The sequence below is a fragment of the Taudactylus pleione genome, unplaced genomic scaffold, assembly GCF_031769625.1.
Source record: "Taudactylus pleione unplaced genomic scaffold, aTauple2 ptg000066l, whole genome shotgun sequence".
Lineage (NCBI taxonomy): Eukaryota > Metazoa > Chordata > Amphibia > Anura > Myobatrachidae > Taudactylus > Taudactylus pleione.
The window spans coordinates 16,006,910-16,028,665 of record NW_028284468.1 but is presented as its reverse complement, the minus strand read 5'-3'; the positions used below and the strand labels follow the sequence as shown (position 1 = coordinate 16,028,665).

The following is a 21,756-nucleotide window of genomic DNA, read 5'->3' as shown; positions in this document are numbered from 1 at the left end:
GGGAGGTCGCTAAAGCTGTGGGTGGTAACCCACAGCTTAGCTAGCGACCAGGAGGCCGCACTTAAACATACAAGCGGCCGCCCTCATTCAGAACGAGCGCTCACTACTTGCAAGCACCTCTGAATGAGGGCCTTTGTCTTTTTATCTCCTCCATTGTCCCTTGGCTCCTGTTGTTCTTGGTCTTCTGTGGCTTAGGGATCATCATCCCGTTATTGATTGGTAGTCTGGAGAGATAATCAGTCATGCCTGTCAAAATCATTGTTTGGCCATTCAAATTCAGTCAGTAGAACCTGCGGTTGCCGAGGTTCCTCCAGCCATTCCTCCTCAGTACTGTGATTATGCTGATGTGTCCTCTATGAAACTTGCGGATGTCCTTCCTACACATAGGCCCTATGACTGTGCCATCAACTTGATTCCAGGTGCTAAGTTACCCAAAGGTCAGTTGTATTCCCTTTCAGTATAGTAGGAAAAAGCAATGAGAGAGTACATCGAGGATGCTTTGGCTAAAGGATTCATCCATCCCTCTAAGTCACAAGTGGGAGCTGATTTATTCTTCGTGGGAAAAAAGGATGGATCTCTTTATCCCGGCATAGACTATCAAGGTCTTAATAACATCACTATTAAGAATTCATATCCGTTACCTCTCATCCCGGTAATGTTTGACCAGCTGCGCCAGGCCAACATCTTTTCCAAGATTGACCTTCAAGTGGCATACAACTTAATTAGAATAAAAAATGGGGACGAGTGGAAGACGGCCTTCAGTACTCACTCGGGACATTATGAGTACCTGGTCATGCCGTTCGGCCTATCCAACGCCCTGGCAGTTTTTTAGGACCTGATCAATGATGTCCTCCGAGAGTTTTTGGGAGTATTTGTTGTTGTATATCTGAACGACATTCTCATTTTCTCTCATTCGCTGGATCAACATCATCAGCACATACATGTGAGGTCTGTGCCCGATATAAGACACCTTAGACGGCACCTTCAGGTCTATTACTTTCGCCTTCCATACCTAGGAGACCCTGGACGAACATCGCCATGGATTTAATTGTCGATCTCCCAATGTATGCTCGATGTTCCGTGATCTGAACAGTGGTGGACCGCTTTAGCAAAATGGCACACTTCATACCATTGCCAAAGCTTCCTTCTGCCAAAGAACTCTCCGGTCTGTTGCTCCAACATATCTTTCATGTACACGGCTTACCAAGGGATATCGTGTCGGATCGAGGAACACAATTCGTGGCACAATTCTGGAGAGTATTCTGTGATTCCTTGGGCATTGACCTTAGCGTTTCTTCAGCGTACCATCCGCAGTCCAATGGACAAACTGAGTGCTTTCACCACTGTCTAGAATAATATCTACGCTGTACACTTTCGACTCCAGTTCGCCAGCCTCATCTTCTGTCTCTCGGCTCTGTCATATTTGGAGTAAGGTTCATCAAAGCCTTCGGAAGGTATCTCTCCACTCCAAAAATTCTGCTGACAAACATCGGAGATCATGTGGATTTAAGAAGGGTGGTTTGGTTTGGCTCTCCACCAAAAACATCAAGCTCCGCAAACCTACGCAGAAGTTTGGTCCTAGGTTTATTGGTCCATTTCGTATCATTTCACAGGTGAACCCAGTAGCCTTCAAACTTCAATTACCCATCTCTTTCCGTATCAACAATACCTTCCATTGTTCCTTGCTCAAGCTGGTCTTCCATTCAGTCAAATTCAAACCTAGGTTCTTATCCAGGCCTGCTTCAGTTGTGGTCCAAGGCCAACATGAGTTTGTAATGGAGAAGATCTTAGACTCTAAAATTTCCAGGGATCGTCTGCAGTTCTTAGTCCACTGGAAGGGCTATAGTCTGGAGGAACGTTCCTGGGTTCCCCTCGACTGCTCTACATGCTCCCAGGCTCAGAAGACGTTTCTTTCAGGATTTTCCAGACAAACCAGGTTCTGGGGGTTCTTCAACCCCGCGTCAAGTCACGACTTGTCTCCTTCGAGCAGTTTACCCAGCCAGGATAGGGTTACTCCAGTTTTTCCTGTTGCTAGGTGATCGGTATGCCTTAGGAAGCGACGTGTCATCCACAGTGCAGCGTGATTGGTGGTTCCTCCTATTTGTACACACTGGACTTTTGCCGCCTCGCCGACTACAGCGTATCTGTATCTAAGCCGCACCATCGGCTCCCAAAGCCACAACATTACTATTAACTGTCTATCACCAGCTATTGCTACACCATCGACACAGTAGCTGCACCATTGGCACAGTAGCTGCACCATTGGCTCCCAAGCCACATCTCTCCAGCTGTATCATCTGCTCTTCCTGTACAAGACTCTCTCCTTTCATCTCAGGATTCCAGTCGACACACCTGTAAGCTGCTACTACTCAGAGCAGTAAGCCCAGGTGGCCGCCTAAGTACCGGTGAGCTATTCATCTCTAAGGGAACATTGGGCGGTTGTTAGTGGTGGAAGACCTCACAACCTGAGTTCTAGGCAGCTTACTAGGAGGGGTCCCTGGAGATCGTAAGAAGGGTAACCAATCTATCCTCTAAAAGTCAGAATAAAATAGTGTCCACTTTTATCCGCTGAATTGAAAGTGTAAAACAAAGAAAACCACCTTATGGAAGAGGATAGCTACCCCGTTGAGCTTAAAAGGACCATTAGCAAAATAACCCAGGGGATATCTATGATCTCTAAAGACAGGGGGGCCTGCAGAGGAAAAATGTTTTTTTTGTAAAGCAACCATGTCTGCCCTAATTTATGAAATGTGGAGAATGCTAACCTGCATTTATTGGGGGAATTCAAACCCTTAACAATAGTCATAGTGAGCTGTAACCAGACAACATGAATAAAATCAAGACTATATAATGCACCCAATGGGAAAAACTTAAACATCAATAATGTGAACACACATCAACATGGCAACTCACGTATCCCAGAGACTATCCCCAGGAAAATACAGTATCCAGCTTTAGGGAGAGAACAGAGTCCACCGAAACTGAAATGGACACTGTCCAACAATACGAAATTCCAAGCATTAGAAAGACAGTCTCGTCGAAGACCATTCAGGTTGCGGGGGGCAGATGTTTCATGGATCCACCAGCGAAGACAGGAGCTGTGCTGAATATGTAGACACGAGATGACAAGAAAGCTTGAAGGAAGCACATCGGTGGAAGCAGGGGCTGGCTGGCAACTTTTAGCCTGGGGAGCAAATGCGTGCAGGCGGCCCTGGCAGAGGAGTAGTGTTTAGCCAGGGTGCCTAAAGAACATGCGTGCTATGGCGCCCCCCCCTCAAGTGTTCCAGGGAGGAGGCGGGTCCATATGGGATTAATGTAAAGTAAAAATAAAGATTAGGGACAGCCCCGTCGTGGTGCCCATATGCAGTGCCCCCCTGTGCCCCTGGAGAAGACCCCCTTATGCAGGCCTCTAGTAGTGCCCCAGTAGTGATCCCCCCTATGCAGTGCCCCTTATACAGTGCCCCCAGTAGTGGTCCCCCCTGTGCAGTGCCCCTTGTGCCCCAAGTAGTAAGCCCCTTATATAGTGGCCCCAGTAGTGGTACCCCCTATGCAGTGCTCCTTATATAGTGCCCCCAATAGTGGTAACCCTTTGTCAGACTCTCATTGGCTGCTGAACAAACCAAACACACAGCTGCCGGTGCCTTCGGCTGTGTGTTTATCACTTGTGTAGTGCTGACCGAACTCCGTCCGGTCAGCGCTACACACGTGGTGCAGTCTGTGTCACAGTGACACAGACTGCCCGCAGCCCACATGACGCTGCGGCCCGGGGGGCACATAGCACCCTGCCCCACGGCCCAGCCAGCCACTGGGTGGAAGTGGATCACATCTGAATTGTTACCAAGCAGGACACCAGCACCTGCAAGTATAGAATCCTCTGCAAATTTCAGGTAAATCAATATCTGAGGGAAATCAGACCGCTTGACATAAATGTAGCTGATGAGGTCTCAGGCCAGCCAGGGTAAACCCACAACAGCCTTAAACAGTGTCACAGGCAGGGCAGAGGCTCCAAGATGGTTGCCAGCATTCAGGTATAAGCAAGGCAGTAGGAGCTCAAGTGAAGAGTGAGACTCCAAACAGCAAACTGTCACTGCACAGTTTGCACAGATACCCCTGAGCAATGACACAAGCACGCACGGGGACTGCTGGTCAATAAATGGGCAGCTCTCCAGGGAGCCAGGCTCACCTCTCAGAGGCCATCCACGATCCAGGTAGGGTGCTGCAGGGTAGCAAGGAGGCTCAGGGGGGCAATCGGGCTTTATCTGCGATGATGCAGCAGAGGCAGATATGGAGCACTGGGTGCCTGGAACTCGAGACCACGGCTACAGGCCTGTTCATGCGCCAGAGCTCAGAGACATCAGACCGGCCTCCAAAGTCCAGGAAAAGACTCCCCAGCAGTGACAACAGGGTCAGGACACCCCGAATGTACAATATAGTGGATGACAAAGCTGTAGGGTGGATAAAAGAACAGCAGAACACTGGAGCTCCTCCAGGCTACGTCCACTCGTAATGGAGGTCAAACCATGCCCCCATCCCTCTCCTCTCTTAATACGCCCTTGGCTAACATCTGAAGATTTCATTAGCTATTGGAGCCAAGGACCAGAATGCTTTGCATTTTGGAGTTTCGTAAATCTGACAGTTTATCAGCTCCCACAGAAACCTATGAGGGCAGGTTTTGCAGTCCAATCTCTGCTGTGGCCCCTCCTTGTTACATCCTAGGTATACTTAGACGTTCTTGGGGGATCCCTGCAAAAGCTGTTTTTGGGGGATTTCCCTCAAAATATTTGTTAAATATTCCCCTTAGTAATCATACCAGTGTAGAGAACACTGTCAGTTTAGCAAATAAAGTCCAACAAGTATATAAATACTTTTCACTCTTTGCATTGGCTCTGCAATAAATTACAAACAAATTAATTCTTGTTTAAAATATGCATAAAGATAAATGCTTTTTGGGACGCATATTCTGCTTGATCTCAGATGAAATATAAATGGAACATTGTTTAGAATGGTTCCTGTGGTGCTGCAGTCCTTTTGCCAGCCACCCCTATTCCCCTGCCTCCTTAGCTGAGGACACAGCAGTCTATCTGAATTTTGCAGATTTTGGAAAAGTTTGGTAATGTTAAGTGTCCAGATGTGAATGAGTCTGAGTGTTCGCATAGGAAGAAGCAGCGAGAGAGAAGGGGGAGGGAGAAAAAAGTTGGCTTAGTTCTGGTGTTTTTTTTTTTTTCTTTAAGCACCTCCGCCCACATAAGGAAGTGGCTGTATTACTCAGAGAGAAAAAGAGAAGTTTTGTGAGACTTCTGTACTTCCATCTCCCTCAGATCTCTACATTGAATTCTCAGACGTACAAAAAGGTAATAGGTAGGTACTGTATATAATACAATATGTGCAGAGGATGTAGTGTGATTGCTGTAGTATATTTCTTATTATTCCATAACACTTTGAATTAATTGCTGGAGATATTAAGCAGTAATGGGTAAGATGTTCAGTATGTTAGCACCAAACCACAGATGTTGTCTTTCAGCCTCACAAAAATGTCACAAAAATGCTGTAAGTGAAGCAGCTGACTAATACGAATGGTTTGCATCTATTTCACTGTACAGCATGCATTATTATTCTGCAGTACTGCATTAGAAATGTCACTATTGGTATATGAAAATGTATTTCCAGTGTCTGTACTATAGACATCAATATTAGATTTTAATTTAGAAACTACAGCACATTCCAACCCGCGTTAGTGATAGTAGTGTCTGACTGAATCATGTGATTGCACACTACTTGTGCAAGTCCTCGTCCCTTTCCTGCTACAAACATTCGTTTATGATGAAATTGCAGATACTACAAGATAAAAGAGGGGGGATTAGCTTTACAGTTTGGCCCAGAAACTTTTTTGACAGGATATTTCAGGGGACATATTAGTATTTTCACATGTGCACTCTGGCATGGATTGGTAAGTGGTGTAGCGTAGTGGTTAGTATTACTGCCTCCCAGCCCTGACTAGTAATGGACAGTGGAAGTTCGACAATGAATGATTGCCAGGCTTCCGACATCAAATCTTGCAATGCGATGGCTACTGGCCATCGCATCATAACCATACAATGGTATAACTATAAACAGCCGTAGCTTCACGCATGCGCACAACAGCTGAGCTGCGGACGCCACTTACAGGTGTCCGCATCTGAATATAAGCAGTCAGCCATTGGAGGGGCATAAGAAAGCAGCATCCGATGGCTGGCAACCATGACAAACCTGGTATTTGATGGAGAGAGTGCTTCTGATTAGAAACATCAATGGTTTCTAACCATCAATTTCCGAGGGCCATGCCTATTCATGGCCAAGGTACTATCTATGTGAAGATAGTATGTTCTTCCCGTATATGCGTGCGTTTCCTCTGGGTGTCCAGCTTTCCTCTCACACTCCAAAAACATAGTGGTAGGTTAATGGTGCTATGATTTCAAAAAATTAACCCGCGTGTGTTCATATAGAGAATATACAGAAGAAAGTAAGCTCCACTAGGGCAGGAACTGATATGAATGACTGCAATATTCTCGGTGTTGCATAATATGTGTGCACCAGTGCTTAAAGTGGTCCTAGAGAAGTGGTGGAACTCCCCCTCCCCCTTGGAGCTTTTCTAAAAAAAAAAAGGGACAGTGCGTGCCATAGACACGCGCCAAAAAAAAGCTGTGGTCTCAAAAGAAAGGGACATGGTCACAAAAAAAGTTGGGTCTCGGCAACTGCAAGCCCCAGGGAGCTTTCTGCTCTGATGGAGCAGGAAGCTCCCCACTGGCATCACTGATGATGTCAGTGCGGCCGCCCACAAAACGGTAGGGGTTCCTTAAGGAACGCCTCCGTTTTAGAAACCACCCCCCCGGCCCGCCTACAAAACAAACTGTTGATCAACATCAACAGCCGCCCCTTTTGTAGCGAGCTCCGGAGTGAGAGAGTTTCTCTCTCGCTTCGGAGCTTGCGCACGCGCAGCGTGGCCGCTGCGCGTGCGCAGGGCTACACATCGACCCGGTTGCGAGCACATCGGTGCTTGCGACCGGGTCTGAATGAGACCCAATGTGTCTATGAAATGCCTCAATTGAGTATTTGAGACCAGTGGAAAATTCAGTCCCCTCTATGTACCTTATATGGAGTTGATCACATATACATAAGGAAAAGAGAGGCTTTAGGTGTGAAACAATATATTGATGTATAGTCACCATACAAGATCATTTGAGGAATGAGCTGCCTATCCAATGCAAAAGCCCATGCGTATAATGTATGACCACAATGCGTTAACTCCTTATCATAAAAAAGCCAGGAATCAACCTGACTATAACACAATCCTGCGTCACGTTCTGGATCACAGAGCTCTAGCTTATGCGTTAAGTTGCTCACAATATATCCACGTTCAGGCGTCTCCTTATGGTGGCACCGCTCCGGCGGTTCCTGACCAGGCCAGGGGAGTAAATGTGACGTCCTTAGTTAAACGTCGATCCAGCGATTCGCAACCAAATAATAGAGGTGAATATAGCAATGTCCAGTCTACCATGTGTAGTGACTGAAAGCAGTATAATTGGTTTTGGGTGGAGAAAATGGATACCTGTATACTGCGACTTTGTGTGGTGTGTCGCTTCCCCACTAATAAAAAGACGGCTCTGCTCCTGATGGTGATAGGCAGTTCTCCAGCCTTAAGGCTATACAGTGGACTACTCACATACTTTCTGCATACCTCCTATTAACGGGACATTACTTCTGTGGCTATGAGCGGCATCCCAGAATTTGGAGAACTGCCTATCACACTGTGTATTAATGCTTAATGTATGTACAGTATATGTTTTTAGCTTGAACTGCAGTTCTCTTATACATGTTGAACCAATATATGTTTAATACATTTTTATAATTAGTATACAGTCTTGGGTTATTTTGTATTGGAACTAGCGCAGACACCTTTTTACATTTTGTGTTTTTTTTGTGAGGGTTTGTGCAAGATCCCTCAGGTGTCAGCAGCTGGTTCCCATACTGGACAACATTTCAATTACAGCGCACCATCTTTCCTTTCTTTCCTTATACACAATGCCCACAGTAGTAGTGCTCTTTATACAATGTCCACAGCAGTAGTGCCACTTATGCAAATGCAATGCCCTTTGTAGTGGTGCCCCTGATGCAGTGCCCCCAGTAGTGGTAGTGCCCCTTATGCAGTTCCCCCAGTAGTGGTGGTGCCCCTTATGCAGTGCCCTCAGTAGTGGTGCCCCTTATGCAGTGCCCCAAGTAGTGGTAGTGCTCCTTATGCAGTGCCCCAAGTAGTGGTAGTGCCCCAAGTAGTGGTAGTGCCCCTTATGCAGTGCACACAGTGAAAGTGCCCCTTATTCAATGCCCCCAATAGTGGTGCCCCTTATGCAGTGCCCCCAGTGGTGGTGCCCCTTATGCAGTGCCCCTAGTACTGTTAGTGCCCCTGATGCAGTGCTCACAGTGGTAGTGTCCCTTATTCAGTGACCCCAGGTGTTCTTTATGCAGAGCCCACAGTAGTGGTAGTGGCCCTTATGCAGTGCCCCCAGGAGTGGTGCCCCTTATGCAGTGTCCCCAGGAGTGGTTGCCCTTGTAGTAATGCCCCCTGTAGTAATTCCCCCAGTAGTAGTAGTGCCCCCTGTAGTAGTGCCCCTGTGTAATGCTCCTTATGTAATGCCCCAGCCGCTTACACAAAAAAAACCCCAAACATTACTCACCTTAAGCCCTGCTCCTGCGTGCCTCCGGTCCGCCAACTGCTCAGAGTCCTCTGAAGTTACTATGGGAGAGACGGCATGGCGTCTCTACCATAGTGCCAGTGGGTGGAGCAGAGCCGGAAGCCGGAGCTCAAGAGTGAGCTCCAGCCTCCAGTTGGCGCTGCGGGGAGGGAGCTGGGCACCCGCTGGTAACAAAATCTCAGTGGGTGCCCGGCAAATGGAGCCTCCCTATGGCGCCGGGCTAAGGTGGGTCGGAGGAGACGGAACTGGTTCCATCTCCAAATAGAAGTGACAGAACGCAGTTCCGCCCCTCTTTAACCCCTGGTGTGCACTATATAAAGAACTATTATCTATACTAATATAATAAGAAGGTTGTGTCTGTCTGTTTGTTCCAAGTTGGTTCAAAAACTACTTAACCTAGTTTCAGCATCATTGTGAAGTGGAAACTCCTAGAAATAACCTGCAGTTTGTTTCATCTCAATTCGTCAAGTTTTAGCTGAGCAATAACAAAAACAACAATTTACTGACATCATCAATGCAAATTATAGATGTGGCACTGTGAGCTGGTAAGGGGTGGGGGGAGAGGGGCTTTGGGCCCATGTTCACTTGAATAGGATAGGCGACATAGCAGTCTGTGCACAGGGCACACAGTGACATTGGTGTGAGTGGTGGGTGAATAGGATAGGCTACATAGCAGTCTGTGCACAGGGCACACAGTGACATTGGTGTGAGTGGTGGGGGAATAGGATAGGCTACATAGCAGTCTGTGCACAGGGAACAAGTGACATTGGTGTGAGTGGTGGGTGAATAGGATAGGCTACATAGCAGTCTGTGCTCAGGACACACAGTGACATTGGTGTGAGTGGTGGGTGAATAGGATAGGTGACATAGCAGTCTGTGCACAGGGCACACAGTGACATTGGTGTGAGTGGTGGGTGAATAGGATAGGTGACATAGCAGTCTGTGCACAGGGCACACAGTGACATTGGTATAAATGGTAGGAGAAGGCGCTGCTGCCGCCAGTTTGTATAGCACTGCTGGTCGGGATGTAGTTATGGTACTGGCGGCCGCGATACCGCCGGTCTCAATACCGACAGGGGAATTCCGACAAGGGACTTAAGATAGGCATCAAAATACCAACGCCGGAACGCCGAAGGACGCCAACCCGAACGAGGTAAGTCCAGGGCGCTTTTGCACTAGTTGCGGGAGGGTTAGGTTTAGGGAGCGTAGCATGGTTAGGATTATGTTTTTTTGGGGGAGGTTAGGGTTAGGAACCCCTAGGGGGGAGGGTTAGGCACGAAAGGGGGGAGACTTAGGTTTAGGCACTAACTGGGAGGGTTAGGGTGTGAGGTGGGGAGGGTTTGGGGGAAAGGGGGGAGGGTAAGTATACTTACCCGACCCCTGTCAGAATACCAACCATCGGGATGCCACTTTCGGTATTCTGACAGGAGGCATCCCGACAGCCGGCATTACATACCCATTCCCTGCTGGTCACGTGGACTATTCCCATGACAGGGTCCCTATACAAAACAATACAACTAGAACACCTAATAAAAACGCTGTTGCAATGGCAACTCACACCCTTCGCACATAATAGGATTGACCCCTATATATTTTTGGTGTGGGAATATAATGCTGGTTGTATTGTAAGCATGATTTAGCACAATTATTTTGCCTATGGTACTATATGGACTGTATGTGGTTGAGATGAGACTGTTGTACTGTTCAAGAACTATTACCAGTGAGCACTATCTGCAGAACACTAGCATAATGCCAAACATACTGTCAGCAATGTGACATACTGTACATGCATGGGTGTATCTATAATGGGTGTAGAGTGTGAGGCAGGGGTGTATCTATAATGGGTGCAGGCTGTGCGGTGCACACAGGCCCCTGGGTCTAGGGCGGCCCACACCGCACACTCTGCACCAATATTTTTTAATACTTACTCCTCCGAAGTCCCACGTTGACTGTGGTGCTGCACAAAACACCTGGAAAATGGCCGCCGTGGCCATTTTCCGTGCGTTTTGCGCATGCAGAGTAGGGAAATCACTGGGAAAATGGCACCTGCGCATGCACAGTAGACTTTGGGCATAGACTAGTGCCCACAGTCTACGGCTGCGTTCAGTGCACGGCCGGCCATCGGGGAGAAAGGAGGGGGCCCCAGACGGGCAATACACACGGGCCCCCTCCTCTCTTAATACACCTCTGGTGTGAGGCGTACAAGGGCCCCTGAACCCATAGTCTGTATACTTACATCTCGCAACATTTTTCTGAAGATCAGGTCTGTGCATGCTCCGTAAAGAAATCACTGTAAAAATAGCAACAGCACCATTTTCAGTGGAGATTTGCATATGCACAGTGCTAGAGTCTACTTAGCACATGCGTCGTTAAGAGGGGGTCAGAAGCCACAACAGCATAACTGCAATTAAAGGAACACAACTAAATGCTGATATATATGGATACTGTATATATAAAAAATTATAAATGCAATTATAAACAGGTTGTGCAGTTTATAATTTCCCTGGGGTGATTGTTTTCACTGTTTGGGGCATATTGACCATAACCTAAGGGGCATTACTGTGTGGCATAATGTATAAGGGGCACTACTACTGCGTGGCATAATATATAAGTGGTACTACTGCGCAGGGCCGTAGCCAGGTGTGTGCGGCTGGTGTGGCCACACAGAGTGCAGTGCTCTGTGGGTGGCACCGTCAACATCCCACAGCCCCTGCTTCTGATTGCAGGGTGCCTGTAATGGCGCCCTGCAGCCAGCATCCCACGGACGCTACAGGCAGGCACCCTGCCATAATTACAGCTGCCCGGCACGCCTTGAAGAGACTCCAGGCACTGCTTGATGTTCAGTTGCCGGCGGCCCCATCCTCTTGTGCGTGACGTCATGACGTCACACGCAAAAGGGGCAGGGCTGGCACAGGGCGCTCAGCGCTAGCTACGGCTCTGCTACTGTGTGACATAAGCTGAATGGGCTCTGTGTGTGGGCAAATTTATGTGTTTTCTTACTTCGGGAAGGGGGGGAGGGGCCTCAAATCGGCTCACAAAAGTTTTAGTTACGCCCTTGCATGCAAACACAAAAGGTTGACTAGTATCTATGGTTACTTTAAAAAAAGACTAAAGGTGCGTATCCACTACAGGAGAGTGGAATGACTGCACAATTACAACATTGTAATCGTGCAATCATTCTCCATCCTGTGCAGTGGATAATGTGCCCACACTGAATGATCTGTTGTTCATTCCCGACCATGCTAAACCTATCGTTATCGGCAGATTGGCCTGCATGTTCAGGCGATGATAGATGTCAAAAACGACCAGCGGGAGCATGCATCGCTGGTTGTTTTTGACATTTTACCCTAGATAAACCCTAGAGTATCAGCAATGTTTTCACTGCACCCCAAAGCCAAAAGTTTGTTTTTGAGAAATTGAGAAAAAATTTAGTAAACTAGTAAAGTGAAGTAAATTGTGCTGACCTGTCATCCCTAGGTTCAGTTATGTGATGGGGACAGGTTTGTGCTTCTGTTTGTCCACATATTTACATTACATTGACCATAAATAATTTGACTTGTTGCTGGACCACCAACCTGCGCACCCCTGCAAGTGTCCCGAGGCACCCCAGGGTGCCAAGGCGCACAGTTTGGAAACCACTGGCCTAGTGGATACGCACCTTAACTCTGCATTTAATATGAACTTGCATGAGTCAAAGTTTGGCACTCAGACTGTGAGTTTAAAAGGATACTTTTCTAGCTTTCACACAGGATTTTGGCAGACTGCCAATTTCTACTGGTGCCAGCCCTGGAACCTGTGTAAATTAAGAGTATCCCCATTTTTAGGGATTGTGTGACAGTGTGTGGCCCTGACGAAGTTCAAACCTATGCAAAAACCAATCCTCGTCTACACCACCCTGCCAAATCTGGTGGAGCTAGGTCCAAAACTCCGGACAAACAGACACACGTGCTTTCTCACTTATTATATAGATATTGTAAAGTGTAATATAGCAGTATTCCACTTTCATTGGAATATTCTATGTAGAACGTGTTCAGTAAATAAATTGTTAGTCTTGTGCGTACTCTAGATGCCCTGTGAGAACTTGAACACTCTGCTTGTTCTTGTACATTAATGACATCCAGTTACCTGCATAGTAGTCTAATTGTGGGCGGTGTGGCCACACCCCCTTAGAAAAAAAAAATACCTTTTTGCAAATCCAGCAGAACGAGCAGTCTCCCACTGCAGCCCAGCACACAGCAGCTGACAGGTAAGAGAGGGGGAGGGGCGGCATTGGACCCAGGTCCCCTGCGGGTCCCTCCATCTATTATATATTTTAATTCACTACATCATTGTTCTTTTACACACAGGTCAAACATATCCTGTTTGCCTCCACTAAACCACATCAATCACATAAACATTTTATTATTCCAATTAGAGATATATACAAACACAAATGTTTCTAGATAGGAGTAGGTATCATTCTCTAGTCACAGTTCACACATTTTTTCAGAGTTGTCACTTCACAGATCACTTTTATGCCCTAGGATTTTTCACATAATTTATACACAATATCTACATATTAAAATATTAAATACATATATATCTACATATTAAAATATTAAATACATATATATTTACATATTAAAATATTAAATACATATATATCTACATATTAAAATATATAATAAATAAAAATATTGAATAAAGATATATCCTGTAGTGATATGGGAGTAGTTAATAGTGAATATAAAATGAGGAGATAACTCAGCAGTTCTCACCAAAGTCCAGATCCCTGCATGATTTAATAGTGGGGCTTTGCTCATTTAATTAAGGAGACATACACTATCTTACACTTTACAACTCCGGCCACAAGCAACTATACTTGATACTGGCAAACTACTTTGTTGGTATATTATATATACATAATTCTAACTGGTAGTGATTGTACTTGTTTCGGACACCCATATGTCTCATAGTTCTGTGAGACCAGCCTGATGCATTTCGGTCCATTGGGACTTTACTCAGAGGAGATGTGCCTATTATTAATTTATTGCATTACTACATGCTATTCAAATGGCTACATAATTTTCTGAAATATCCTGGTAATTAATATGGAGTCTGTGCAGGATTGATTATACACCGGAAAGAGGATGAGAAGATAGCTCCTTCCTTTGAACGTGTAAGATGTTATGTGACATTCTGAGTGTGGTGATTAGGTTTCTGGTTGTATACACATCCAAGAACAAATATATGCAATTCATCTTAGCGCCATTGTGATAGACTACAGTTATGTACCTTGACGTATGCACAGATTGCAGATAATCGTTCAACTGCGTAAATATCAGAATAGCGTACATCTCTGAATCAGGCCCATAGTGTGGATCTGGGTGATTCTGTGTTTGTGTGAATTTTTTGGGACCATTTTTTACTGACAATATAGTTTTCAGTAACATATATCCATAACATTTTGGGGGTGATTCAATTAAGTGCTAGTTGAATAGCGAATAAGTCCCGGAGCTATTCCATTCACCTCGCAGTTTATTCCGACTAGTATGACTTAAGTAAGAGAATGCCGGTTCTCGCAACTACAGCAGGGTGTTTATATGCGAGAACCGACATTTTCCGACTAAAGTGCAGGCCGCGAGACGTTTAGTGTCACGCTAAGATGGAAAGCAGCCTCACGCCCAGCACTTTAGTCGGAGAAGAATTATTTAGTTGCCATTACAATGCGCTGAATTGAATAGCTTAGGGAGCTCCCTCCCAGGGCTATCAGCGCACTGAACTGAATCGGCCCCTTTGTTGAATTTGTTTGTTATAATCCAGCTTTTACCAAAATTCCAACTTTTAGTTTCTGCAAATCAGATACATAAATATTTATTAATCGGATAAATTCCAGTAAAACAGACAAGCTTTTTTTAAACATTTAAATACAATGTACAGAATTATTTAGTGAGCAAGTCTGAACATTATTGTATATTCCCAGTCAGGTTTTATATTCCCAAATGCAGTTTTCGGGAGTTTTACCGCATTCCCTGTATGTATTAAGCAGCTGAATACGCTGCATTCTGCTGCTTCGTGTTGCTAGGTAACGCCACCTGAAGCCTATGAGCTTCTTAGCGCGATGCTCGGGGCTGGGAGGGATACGAACGGAAGTTAAACCCGGAAGTCCCTCTGCCCGGCAGCATCGCAAAGGACAGTTCTCATCGAGAGAGCTGTTCTTTGCGATATTCTTGGTACATACTGCGGTAATTAACCGTGGTATGTACGCGAAGTGAAGGGGGATGTACCACATCGGCGATGTCGCCGATGATACATCTCCCCCTAACATCTTAAACTAGCTCCACGCTATACAATTATTGGGCCGATTTTGCCAATAATCAGGTGATCGGCCTGATTTGTGGTATAGTGTGTATGAACGATGGTTTCAGAGATTCACGGATAAAGCGGTTAGAAAACATTCACAAGCGCATTCCTTCAATTATCTGATCTATCGGTCAAGAACGAAAATATCTGCCTCAAATTCCCGATATGGAGCGGTATGTGTATATTCTGAATAATCTGCCCATATTTCCTATGTTCTCTTGTCACTGTGTCATCCTCCTTGTGGCAAATCAGTGTGGTGTGGTGGAAAATCGCTAGCTTCTATGGGAAAATTGCTGTTCAATAGCATAGATATTGAGGCTTTCAATTCCTCGTCCCAATCAAAAAAATCTGACAGTGTGTAGCTAGCTTTAGTTGACAAACACAGTATTGTTAACTTCCATTTAGTAACAATGATCAGTTATGAAATATGCAGGATACTAAACTGCTGATCAGGTTATATCAGTGATTCCAAAACTCTGACCTCAAGATACCCTAGCAGTCCAGGTTTTAATGATATCCATGGTTGAGAGCAGGGAGTATATTTACTAAAGGTTGATTTTGATAGATGAAAATCGGTAAACATCAATGTTGTGTTTCTGGGGCTAAATCACACATTTACTAACAGACAATTTATTATTATTTTTGTATGTAGTAGTAAATGTGTGATTTAGCCCTGGAAACACAGCAATGTTTTTCAATTTTCTTCAATTTTAAAAACGACCTGTAGTAGATATACCCCCAGAAAAGAGCTGTAGATAGACATTTTGGTGCCCTGTGCCAGAAAGAGCTTTGGTGTACCCCCTCCCTCCCTCCCATCATAAACAGGGACAGTGCGCGCCTCAGGCATGCTGGCCAAAAAAGGGCATGGTCTCATAGGGAAAGGGCATGGCCACACTATAGTATCCCTAATTCACATTACGCCACACAGTAGTGCCCCTTATAAACATTACACTAAATTGTAGTAGTGCCCCTTACACATTACACCACACAGTACAACTCCCCCCCTGCTCCCTTACACATTATGCCACCCAGTACAACTCCCCCCCCTGCTCCCTTACACATTATGCCACACAGTACAACTCCCCCCCTCCTACCTTACATATTATGCCACACAGCACAACTCCCCCCTCTTCCTACATATTATGCCACACAGTACAACGGGATGCAGTCATATTGCTGGCGGACAGAATGCCGGGCGACACCCGTATCCCGCTGCCCGGCAATATGCTGACGCCAATATCCCGAAGGTGAACAGGATACCGATGTCGACATCTCGAAGAAATACATTCCCAATCATCCAGACGGATAAGTAACGGCTGTGACCCCAGGAAAGGGGGGGTTTAGCCACCCCTGGGGGGAGATTAGGGTTAGGCACCCCCCGGGGAGGATTAGGCTAGGGGGAAGGGGGGTTAGGGTTAAGCACCACTGGTGGGGATTAGGACTAGGCATCCCCTGGGAGGGCTAGGGTGTGGGAAGGGGGGGTTAGGAATAGGCACCCCGGGGGGGAGGTTAGGGGAAGGGGTAGGTTAGAGTACTTACCTCTGTCGGCATTCTGTACCATGCGGCCTTCCACTGTCGGGTTTTCAGCCGGCAACATATCATACCGATTCCAGCACAACTCTCCCCCCTTCTCCCTTACATATTATGCCACGGCGCCGCTCCACTGCCCCCCCTGTCTGTAACAGTGTTAACAACACAGTGGAGCGGACCTCACCTGGCAGGCTCTGTCACTGTATAGTGTCCTGGTGTCCACACAATGCAGCCGCAGTGCGCCACTCCATGCCTGACCCACCCAACAGCAGCAGAGAGACTAGAGAGAAAATTAGGTAGAGGGCCGGTGTTCCTCCCTTGGGCAGTTGAGCTCGGTGCAGTGGCACCGGCTGCACCACCCTAGCTACAGCCCTGCCCCAGAAGTTAAATTAAATCGACTGAGGTACTAATTACAGAAAGTAACCTGTGCTCGCATGGATATATTTAAAACATGGACTGCTAAGGGTGTCTTGAGGACTGAGCTTGGGAACCAAGGGACTATACGTATAGCTGATGAGCACTAACCATTACTTTCAGTGTGGAGACGTTTGTTTATCCACGCTATGTAGGAGGTACAGTAGCTGTTAACAAATTGGTACAAATAAACTTACACAAATAACTGTGAAAAGAAAAGGTTAAAGTTAATGAAGAGGAAAGTCCCAAAGGGAAAATTAGGAAGCACATTGACTTGATTTGATATTACACCTTGCACCTGATACAGAAGGAAAACAGAATAAATAAGGTACAGGGAATAACACAACTATCCGAGCAAATGGATAATACTATGCACAATAGACAAGAACCTAAATGTGCAATGGATTTAAAATAATATTATTTTGTCATAGAGAGAGTAATACTGCTGTATGATTTTTATAATAGTGCACAGTAAAAAAGAAAAAAAACTTTATATATGCTGATGTTTGGGAAAAGTGTTATTATTACATGATAACACCAGTCTAGGTATTGTGACCCTATTGTTGTCATTGCTCATTTTGCTGTATATTCATAAATGTGTAATCAATTTTATGAGCAATATACAGTAGTCAACATGACCTTGAAGCTGAAAGTGGCTAATGGTACCACTATTTTTAACCCCTTTGCGTGAAAGCTATTAAAACTGTGGATAGCAAGTCCAACTCATCGCCAGCTTTGAGGAGGGGCTTGGCGAAACAAACCCCACACCCCCAAAAAAAACTACTCCTCCAGCCTGGATGACCAGTGGGTACTTGCAGAAAGTGAACCCAGAAGTGTAGTATTATACACATGTATTATTATTTTATTGCACTTCCAATATCCGCACATACACAGTCTAATATATATAGGTATACACTTCTTCGTTTCTTGGGTGCACCCTCAATGTTTTCTCCCATTGTATTCAAAGTCTGCATCATAATTTTCCTTTCATTTGAACACCAGCACTAGTACAGTGTTCTAGATATGAGTTGTTACGTCATTACACAGTCTTACACAGTTGATTTAAAGAGCCTTTCATAAAATGCTAAAAGAGCTTCTAAATTGCTAAACACGCTGTTATGGTTTATCTGTGGTCAGAGAGGTGACTGGGAAACTTTTCCTACAAATACAGAAACTATTAAAACAGCAGTCCTTAAGAAACTCAAACAAGAAGAGGACAAAAACCAGATTACCTGTTCCAGCAATTAGTGCCCTAATGTATGATTCTCCATAAATGTTCTTTACTGTGTCCAGGGGTGTTTCTAGAGAGGAGGGGGCCCATGTGCATTCTCTGTCCGGCAGCCGGCTGCACTCATCAGCGAGTGCCGCACCTGTAGACTCTGGGCACTAGAGTGTGCCCGGAATCTACAGTGCATGGGCAGGTCACAGGGAAATGGAGCGCTGACATTTTTACGGTGTTTTGCCTACTGCGCATGTGCAAAACGTGGGTAAAAATGGTCGCGGCGGCCATTTTCCTGGTGATTTTGACAGCGCTGACGTGGGACTCCGGAGGCGGAGAGGCAAGTATTAAAAAGGGGCCTGGGAAGAGATAGGGGATAAAAGAAGAGGAAGCTACAAGTGAAAATGATAATAAACAGGAAAACTGACAGACCCAAACAGTGCCCCCTGCCCTGCGGTGCCCTGTGCCATGGCACTGGTCGCACTACCCTAGTTACGGTCCTGCAGCTGTCGGGCAAGCAGGAGGACAGTTGGTGTGAGGTAATTGACTGGACAGGGAGAGACCTGCTGGCTCCCCTACATATGATGAGGGAAAGGGAGAGCAGTTCCTGAGGTTATAACCTGAGTGAGGGGACAGGCTCCAGCGCTGGTGACACCCGCAGATGTCACAGATATATGTGAGGGAGAGGGCTGCTGACCCTAGGAGGAGAATACAAGGAACAAAATCAGTATGATTTACTGCCGGCCGCAGCCCGACAGAGGAGGAAATCCCGATCGTCCTTAGGGTAAGTTTTCTAATGGTGCCTTTTTAGAGCACAATCACAGAAGGTACTCACCACTGGCAATTTTGTGCAGCTTTTTGTGTTACAGTTGGGCTTGTATAATCTACTCTCCAGGAGAAGCTTTGGGATAAGACGCAGATGGCAGTTGATGTGGTCAGGGCCAGACTGTTTGTGTAAATAGTGGCTCTATGAAGGTGCACAGCAGGTTCAAAGCTGGTTTTGCCATTTTAAGTGAATGAATTGCACTTCGTAAATGACATCCAATATTTTCAAAAGTAAGAAGGACATGTATAAAGGAAAGTTAATGGTAAAAATCAGATTCACTATGAAATGGATTCTTGTAATGGATTAGAAAAAATACAATCTGGATATTAATAGCAAGCATCATAACATAATAATAATACAGGCAATGTAACCGGGTTAATTTCCCCTTTATAAACATTGCAGGCTTTAAATCTTGTAACAAAATCACCAAAATCATGGCACGACTCTCAACTTACAATCTATCATATTTGGCTCATAGTGTATGTGTTACACAGGGCGGTAACTAGGCTGGTGCAACCTGTGCCATGGCACAGGGCACCACTTGGTGGTGGGTGCTGTTCGGGCCTGTCAATTTTTTGTTTATTGTCATTCTCACTTTTAGCTTCCTCTCTTTTTTTTTTTTGTCCCCAGCATCTCCTGGCCTCCCCTATCTCTTCCCTGGCCTTTCCCCATGATGCCATGACCCTTTTTCGGCTGCACTTCTAATGGCCCTTTTTGAAAAATAGGGAAGGGGGGACGCCAATGCCCTTTCTGGCACAGGGCACCAAAAAGTCTAGTTACGGCTCTGGTGTTCCAACTAATATTTGTGACATTCAGAAAAGATCATTGAAGTCCAGAAAGAAAATGGCACATTTACCTGTTTTCATTTCTATCTCATCTTGGTTATTATTAATTAAGTCAGACATTATGTGACTTGGGCTGGACAGATAATAGCTGACTTCTGAATAGCTGTTATAAGTTAAGTGCAGGTTTGAACACTGAAACCTAATTGACCATGTGGGAAATAATATGCAATATGAGAAAAGACAAACTAAATTTAAATTGCTCTACTTTAACAAATAGTAAAGTTTAATTATTAAATACATTTGAAAACTCTGAGTCACCGGAATTGGCCAGGGAGAGTATAATAGCAGAGCATACTCGTCTACTTCGGAAAAAGCATCTCAGGGAGATTGTGAAAGCAACACCTATGAGCGCGGAGGTAAAGTGGACGTGTACTGCTACATATGAGAGGAGTGTCATAACATTGATTTACATCCAAATGTAAATGGGCCCCAAAGCAGTAAGTAAGATCTATTTGTGGATGAAAAAACACAGATACTTTTTAGACAATGCATCTAGCCATAGGGATCATTGTGCCTTATAACCAATGCAGGAACATTATACTAATGATCCCATTTGAATGTATATATCTCTGTGTATTTTATATATAACAGCTTCATAATGGGGGTAAGGTGCAATCAGGGAGATTGCTAGACTCTTCAGGGAGTCAGGGAGATTGCTACTATTTCAGGGAGTCTCTCTGACAGTCAGGGAGAATTGGCAAGTATTTAGCAGAGAGAAATTAATATTGCTGCAGTTATATCTTATATGGTAAAATACAGTTTGAGGATGAGGAAGTGGTAATCTGAGCACACAAATGAACACTGCAAAGTGACCATAAAATTATTATTTTGCACACACAAAGGGGAACTATGTAGTATAACATGCAAATATTTAACAAAATGATTTGGTAAAATGTTATCAATGCAAATCTGTTTGCGCCTTACACCTGTAATATACAAGTAACACATTATAAACAGGCCATGTCAATTGTACAAATTTAAATATGACAATATAATATTAGAACACAACGGTGGGTATGATAACATTATATGCTTTAAGCTGCTTGTGCCTGAAAACCACATTAAAACTAGAGCTGAGCGGTTCAGGTTTGGATGGGATGTTCCCAACAAGTTTGGATCTCAGAATGAGGCAAAATGTCATCTTTGTCCGTTAAAGATGACATTTTGCCTCGTTCTGAGATCTGAACTTGGCGGAAAGATCCCAGCCAACACCGAACAGCTCATTTCTAATTAAAACTAGGTTTCGTCTCTCCTTTTCATTTCCAAATCTTATGCTGGGTACACACTATGGGGTCCATTCATCATGTTAATTATCGGGGGCCGGGCGACATGAAAGCGCTGCCAAATTAGAAACTCTGTAGGCTGAGGAGATAGTGATGAGAAAAAGCATCTTCGCTGTCAACCATTTGAGGTCCACTGTGCCCAAGGGCTCAAAGGGAGGAGCCTGCAGCGACCTGAGAACCAAGGATAAATCCCACGGTGCCACTGGAGGGACAAAAGGAGGTTGAAGGCGGAGAACACTCTTCAAAAATGTTCTAACATCTAGCAGGGGAGCAATTCTGCGCTGAAACCAAACTGACAATGCAGAAACCTGAACTCTCAAGGTAATCAGGCGAAGACCTAAGTCTAGTCCAGCCTGGAGAAAAGCAAGAACTCGGGAGCCCGTGAAAACCTCGGGGTCATACTTTCTGTGGGAACACCGTTGAAAAAAGGAATGCCAAATCCTGTAATAGATGCGGGCAGAGGAAGTCTTTCATGCCTGAGCATCGTCTGAATCACAGAAGTAGAAACACCCTTGGCTTTTAAGATGGAAAACTCAAGAGCCATGCCGTCAAAGCCCTGCCCTAACAATTC

General features: G+C 45.3%; 1 protein-coding gene across 2 annotated transcripts in view; it reads left to right on the top strand.

The window, feature by feature from the left end:
• Positions 1 to 5,260: 5,260 nt before the first annotated feature.
• ARPC1B (actin related protein 2/3 complex subunit 1B) overlaps positions 5,261 to 21,756 on the top strand; it is a 73,767-nt gene continuing 57,271 nt past the window's right edge. The window contains exon 1 of one of the 2 annotated variants that reach the window (XM_088466680.1): positions 5,261 to 5,351. The gene's annotated coding sequence lies outside the window, so the exon portion shown is untranslated. Of the gene's footprint in view, positions 5,359 to 21,756 lie in introns of both variants that reach the window. The other variant, XM_088466679.1, reaches the window with a different exon arrangement.